Source organism: Anser cygnoides, chromosome 8 (genome assembly GCF_040182565.1).
Source record: "Anser cygnoides isolate HZ-2024a breed goose chromosome 8, Taihu_goose_T2T_genome, whole genome shotgun sequence".
In the NCBI taxonomy this organism is placed as follows: Eukaryota; Metazoa; Chordata; class Aves; order Anseriformes; family Anatidae; genus Anser; species Anser cygnoides.
The window spans coordinates 1,504,647-1,511,777 of record NC_089880.1 but is presented as its reverse complement, the minus strand read 5'-3'; the positions used below and the strand labels follow the sequence as shown (position 1 = coordinate 1,511,777).

The 7,131-nt window shown below is 38.8% G+C and overlaps 1 protein-coding gene across 13 annotated transcripts in view; it reads left to right on the top strand.

Annotated features, from left to right (window-relative positions):
• Nucleotides 1-7,131, top strand: part of HFM1 (helicase for meiosis 1) — a 139,469-nt gene that overhangs the window by 70,624 nt on the left and 61,714 nt on the right. For all 13 annotated transcript variants that reach the window (XR_010833188.1, XR_010833187.1, XR_010833186.1 and 10 more), the window contains one exon: nucleotides 46-203. The gene's annotated coding sequence lies outside the window, so the exon portion shown is untranslated. The remainder of the gene's footprint in view (nucleotides 1-45; nucleotides 204-7,131) is intronic.

The window sequence follows — 7,131 nt, the reverse complement described above, 5'->3', positions numbered from 1 at the left end:
AAGTCAAACTGCTGAACTGTTTTCTCTTTGTGGCTTTATCTCTAGGTTGGATCTAAAGGATGAGAAGCCAAATGACAAGCCAGGCCTAAGCTGAGTGTTGCTTAAGGCTGACAAGCAATTTGCAAAGCCAACCTCTGGGAGCTCTCCAAGAAAGGATGAAAACATTGCTGTGTGATTGCATCCACTGCTGCCAGAATCTGCAGGTGAATCAAAATTTTGTGTCTGTTGACAGATCTAAAATAGTGTGTTAACACTAGAACATGGCTATTAACCTCTTCCTAGGCCTGTTAAACCAGCGTAAGTCTCCTTGTGTTTATAGTGTGCTCCAGCCTTGAAACAAAGACAGGAGGTATCCAGGAGGATAATTGATGAATGTTTCCAGTGCAGACAGAGGTGGGAGGACCTTACGTTCCCTGCTACCGAGACCATTTGCTCATAAATTAGAAACTTAGAATGAGAAATTAGAAGCTACTTAGAAATGAAAAAATACAAGTGATTACTGTCCTGGCAATATGTGTATATATATATATAAACACACACCAATATATAAAATTCTATTTTAATGTTAGTATAGACTGTTAAATGTGTTATTCAGTCTTTGTTAGCTTAAATGTCACGCTTCCCAACTTTTAATTCCTCTTATTGTCAAGCAATATGATTCTGTGGCAAATTTTTCTCTCTTTAGCACCCGGTTGAGACAAATCTCTTCATGCTGTTGTGCCCTTTAGGAATACTGTCAAATTCAATCATTCAGGACTCATGAGTCTTGCACTAACATGAAGAGATTGATTTGAAAACCATGGGACTAAAGGTTGTTTTGGTTTTTTTTCGTGTTTTTCATTTTCCATTTCCATACCTTAACCATTTTACATGAAAGCTGAGATTGCCAGCTTTGCTCTCACATGCAAATGAGTACTTCACAATGCTATGAAGCCCTAGAATAATGTACTCAGATGTGGCAGTGATTGTGCCAGTATTTTCTGATCAGTTAGATCTATCTGAAATGTCAAGAATTACTGTGGTGTCAGAAAATATACTGGAATATAGCAGCCTCTGCAGCCCATTTAGAGTGAGTTAAAAATAGACATAAAAATTACTTCAGGCAAAGATGCAGAGGAATTCTTGACCTTTCATAAACTGGGTCCCGTTAAAACAAAGTATGCTTTCGTAAAGTCAACAGAAGACATGTACCTAGAAATAAATGAATGCAGGTTTATCCTAAGCAATGAAGAAGTTTGAAAAGGACTAGTAAGTCAAATGGCAAGTAACTGAACACAGGTTCCAAGTGTGATGTTGTAGCACAAAGGGTCCATGCAAACCTTGATGTGCAGACACAGCGCAGATATTAATGGTGGTAATTTTTACATTTATGTACAAATGGCAGAGAGTGATTCAGGCATAGCTTATATAGTCCTGGTGCTCATGTTGCAAGATGGATACAAAAAAAAAAAAAGAAATGAGTACAGAAAAGAGCTATAGGGTGTTCTGTCAGAGAAAATGCCATGTAACAGAAGAACTAAAAATCTACTGAATCAAAAATATTGAAAGGTGAGTTTATAACAGCGTATACATAACATGCACAGAAAGAAGTATTGAATATAAGACCTTTGAATTTACCACAGAGTGATGTAAGAAGGAATAATGCGTGGTAGCTGGAATCAAGCAAGTTCAAACAGTGTGGCCTTCAGTACCCAGTTCAGTACCACTGACAATAATGTGGTTGATTTCTGGGCTCTTGATGTTTTCAGATCAGGACTCAGTGCCTTCCTGGAACATGCAGTTAGCTAAACACAAGCTATACTGTGTTTGAGTACAGCACAGTTCAGGGCTAATTGGGTTAAATGCAATTGCCTGTAATTTATAGGACAGCAGACTGTATACTCCAATAGTCCCTCTTTTATAGACTTTATAAATACATTTCTGTATTTATAAGCTCTCCAAGAACTCAATAATTCTTTTCTTACTTCCACCCCACATCTAGCCTTTCGTTCTGTGTATGCCTTTCCTATCTTTGACTATCCTGTCCCAGTTGCACAGCACTGTGGCGTAGAAAAATACCACTTGCAGATAATGGGGAGATGACTGCACCCACTTCTTGTCCCAGTTGCTCAGATTACTAAATATCTCAGCAGTTTCTCAAGTAGTATCCCTTGCCCTTGCCTTTATTTACCACCTAGAAGAATGCATTTCATCCAGCTCAGATCTCTCTCTATCCAAATCCAGTCCTTCCATACTCTACTACTGCAGCCTTTTATTGTGTCAGTTCATCAAATGTGCCTCAGCAAATGATTGAGACTACAGCCAAAAGCAAAGCAACATAGCTGGTCTGGGGTTATGCTTCAGAGACTTTTTCAGCCTTTAGACAAAATTAAAATAGACATAATTAAGGCTTTTTCCAGCAGCAACAATCCATTTAAAGTAATTTGAACGTTTGTGTTTTCTGCAACTTCTGAGGTTGCTTACAGCTTAACAGGAATACTGTGCCTAGCCAAAATGGTACCTGTGTGACTAAAGGGAAAACTGGTATCTTATCTGCATACTAGCTGAGTGCTCTTCCTTTCCTCATATTCTATATTATCGTTACATGGAGCATCTGTTTGAAAGTATACATTTTCTTTTCCTTCTCTATATTTTACCAACATAAAAGGTGTTTCTTTTCATGGTTAAATGAGAGATTCTGTTCTCCTAATAGATATGTAGGTAACACATTGCTTTTGCTCCACTATCTGACATAAGGCTGATCCAGTAACCTCACTTATTGAATAATTGTGTTGTTGTTGGGAATATTCACACATGTAAAATGAGGAGGACTTGGCCCTTTGGTCATATTTTTGTAATAAAAGATAAAATGAGATTTTAGGAAACTGCAACTTATGACCATGATATTTATGAGGCTGTCAGGATTGCACTGTAAAAATTCTTATTATTTAATTCTTCACTCCGACACTAAAGCATCATTTCATTTATATGCAAATAAGAATATATTCTACTGCTGTTTCTTCACTGAAGAAGCTGTTTGAATTATTCACATTTTATTAATAAAGCTTCATAAATAAGTATTTTTTCTACTCAACTGGTAGTGGCCAGGCAAGAGAATCTATTTATCAGACTTTGTTATTATGAGCTTCATAACAAAATATGAAGATTTATGGAGTACGTAATTAGATATTATGTGATCATAATGGTAACGTTGGGTTATACAGATGAAATACACTTTTCTTTGTGCATTCCTCCTTGGTAGAGGCACTTTCTGGAAAATGGACTAAACTCATCCCCATCACTATGTTCCAGGAACTGCCTGTGAAACAAACAAAGCAATTTAATACCTTTTTGTGATCACACACAACAAAATAATTTTGAATAATGAAAAGATGCCTAAGAAAGACGTGTGGTGAAAATGCTGCCTCTCTTCCGTGCAGAGATGTCTCCAGACCTAGGATAACTTTGTATGTGGCATTACAGTGTACAGCCTGAAAGTGGCTGGCCTTTAAACCATCATTTAAATACCCAGCATTTAATTTTCCCTTCAAGCACAGACCATGGAGTACTCCTGTGGTGAAATCAATTCTACCAGTGCTGTGAATGAGGCTGCCTATGGGGCTGAGCCCCAGCACTGAGTCCTGGGTATGGAACAGCCAGGTTTGCAGCTTCCTGATGGGTTTAGGCAGAACAGGGATTCCCTGATGATCTGCTTAGCCAAGACATCAGCTTCTTCAGGTGTGCACTAGGGGGACTTCAGGAATCCAGGGTATTTTCTTCAGCAAAATCAGAGCAATCCATAGAGACTAAATGAAATTTCTGTAAATTGCTTTGTCAGAGTTAGGTATGTATATTGCTCTTAAAATAGACACTTTTTGAAATACTGGCACTGAATTCTCCTTGGAGATTTGAAGAATGAGACACACAGAACAATACAGTTGTGAGATGTCCAATTCTATGATACAATAGCACCTGAGTACCTATAGATGACCTAAACCAATGAAAAATTAAGGGAAAAAGGCCAGAAGTGAAATACCTGCTGAGTATTACAGATCAACCCACAGAGTTTTATTTTATTGCTATATGCTGTAATCCAAGTAGAATTTTAGTTTCATCAACTGCACCTCTGAAATCCACTGTAGCAAAACTACTGTAAATTAGAAGTAGTCTAGTAAATCTAGGCTGCCTACGTTCTTGTAGACAGCTGAAGATGTTTTGTGGGAAAAATTGTCAGCTTGAATTTTGACCTTGTCAATTAGACAAGTGCTGATTTTACTGTTTCTGTGGAAGCAAGACCATGGAGCGTCCTTTGGAAGTCTTTCAACATCACAGTTAGCAAGACTGAGAAATTAACCTGTAATTGTATGCATGATTGTTCTTGAAACAGTTTGGTTTTTTTTTTTTGCATGTGAAATAAGGGTCTGTGAGCTGTCTTAGACTTCATGCAACCAAACATTATGTGTGCACTTGAATTTAAGCATGCAACATTTATGAAGGCATTGAATCGGGTTGTGTGCTGCGTATAGCAGCATGTGCTAGATAGGCACATGTGTGTTTAGAAGAACAACAATGAGCATTCCTCAATAATTACTTGCAACTACTCTGAAGGATCCTGTATTGGTTGATAGAATCAGTGAGGCAGAGAATGTTCTGAAAATTTTCAGCTGTGCATAGTTATTATGGCATACCTAACGCTGGCCAGAGCAAAATTTAATTGTAGGCTAATTCTGTGATATCTTACACATGATCAGAATTATAGAATCATTTAGGTTGGAAAAGACCTCTAAGATCATCTAGTCCAACCTTTATGAAATTCCTCAAAAAGCACTTTTTTCACTAGCCTGTACAACCACAGATTCAATTGCTAATTATAACACTAAGTCCTGAAAGCACTACACCTCAAGTACTCACTGTATTACTTTTTGAAGAATCAATATTGTAGCAGTAATGTAGCACTCATTTCTGGACTTTAATTAAAAAAAAAAACAGTTAACTTTTATCTCAAGATTCTTTAATCTTCTACGTGTTGAATACTAGCTAAAACATTTAAACAGAAGATTGCTATTATTCCTTCAACAGTATGTATTTGCTGCCTATTTGCAATATTGTTCAGAATTGTTCACAATAAGCAGAGTCAAAACAGAAAGTAGTATAAGTATAAACCTGTTTTATTTTGCTGGGATGTTTGTGACAGAATTGTAGGCAGGAAAAGCAATTTTGATGTCCACAGACATTTGATAAGCCAAAAATTTTATCTTTGAAAATAGACTCAAATTCTGTTATGAAGCTTTATTTGCAAAAAAGAGTAGTAAAAGGAGAGAAAAAATAATCTTGAGGGGCATACTAATTTTGGTACGTTTGATCCTACATGGCTGAAAATTGGGGGGAAAAAAGCATTGGGGGAAAAAAAAGCATGTAAATGATTTAGAAAGTAAAGCTGTAGACTATTACAATATTCTAATAAAGCTGGAAGCAGAAGTACAGATGAGGGCAGAAAATGTTCATAGAGTATTCTTCAGTTACATAGTTTCACCCACTGAAAGAGTAAGTGCAAGATCTTGCACTGTGAGTTTCATCTGAACATTAAAATCATTCTGAACGCCTGAATGGAAGAGCTGAGATCCAGAAATTAAGAGATAGTTCCTTTTTTCCCCTCCTGATAGAGGATAGATGCTAATTTGCAGTACTGAAATGGATGGGAATTTTACTCCTAGCTTTCTAAAAGGAGGAAAACCAGAGATATTGTTAAGGTGATTTTTTTTTCCTCATTACGGAAACCATTCTGAAGTGTACATTTATACTTGCCAGGGTTTGGGGATCAGGACCAGATGGTTCTGATCAGCCCCACCTAGGGCCTCTCCCCCACCCTGCCTACTGCCCAGGACCCCACTTCAGCTCCCCACAGCCCTGCCCTGCCCAGCCATGGCCCCACGGAGCTGGGCAGGGCTTGGGGGCTGATGTCCCAGCCTGGCCTTGGACTGTTCCAAGCCCCACTGGGGTGTCAGGTGGGTTCTGGGGCTGCCCCTGGCTTCCCCTGCCCAGCCCACCCACCTGCGCTGCTCCTGGCTGGTGAGGTCCTGCCCTGCCCTGCCCACCCTGGGTATTCCTCCTGACTCCCACCGCTAGAGCTGCTAGCTTTCCATGTGCCTTGACAGGGATGTTGTGGTTGTTGGATTTTATTGAGGAAGAAGTCCAGCAATCACCATCTCAGTCCTCCATCACTTCTCTCCTCTGTTACAGCTAATGTACAAAAGAGGCTCTTCATGAAAGCATTCCAGATAGGTAGGCCTTGATGTCTGTGTTTCCAGCCTGGCAGCTCTCTGTAATTGTATGTGTTCCTGGTTCATATTCCCAGGTGCTTTGGCCAAAGGCAGCAAATACAGAAATTTAAATCAGGGAACCATAAGACCTAGTCTAGGAACTAGATGATGTGATCTTCAGGATCTCCCAGCACAGCAGTAAATCAGAACAATTATTCAGTGTGTGTTGTGATACACATGTAGCATTCTTCTGTCACCACTTCAGTTTTTCCTTGGGGCTACAATACTAAAATCTGAAAAAAGCAGTTAATTTCTTGTAGTCTGCTCATACTGAAAGTAGTCATACCTTTAAGTCAGCTGTCTCCAGTACTACTGTAATGTGTACCTGCTACCGTAGTGGCAATAGTTACTGAACTTAGATATATGGCCTTCTTTGTTGTTTTTTTTTTGTTTGTTTGCTTGCTTTCATTAATAGGGAAGGATTATGTGTCTTGGAAAAGCATTATTTAAAGTGTGTACTGGTGCACTGCAGTGCTTGTACTATATTAAATTCCAAGGATGAATTCTCTTGTGAGTAGTTTGCCGCAACTTGACTGCTTCATTTATTTTTAAAGAAAATTGTCTGTTATTCTTCTTTTTTCTTTGCTCTCAGTTACAGGTAATGAAATGAAAACAAGTTTAATTGTTACGATATGGAAAACTGTGGTGAACTGACTTTCCTGATCACATGAAGAGGTGGTAACTTCTGTGAGCTGGTATAGGAAAATGTTGAAGTTCATTGTGGCTTCTGTGCTTCGAAGCATACGTAGCTTTGTGTCAGAGTACTGCAGAAGCCCTTTTTGAGGCTCTAGCGCAAGGAGGACAATGATGCAATGATCTGGGAAGCCTGCTC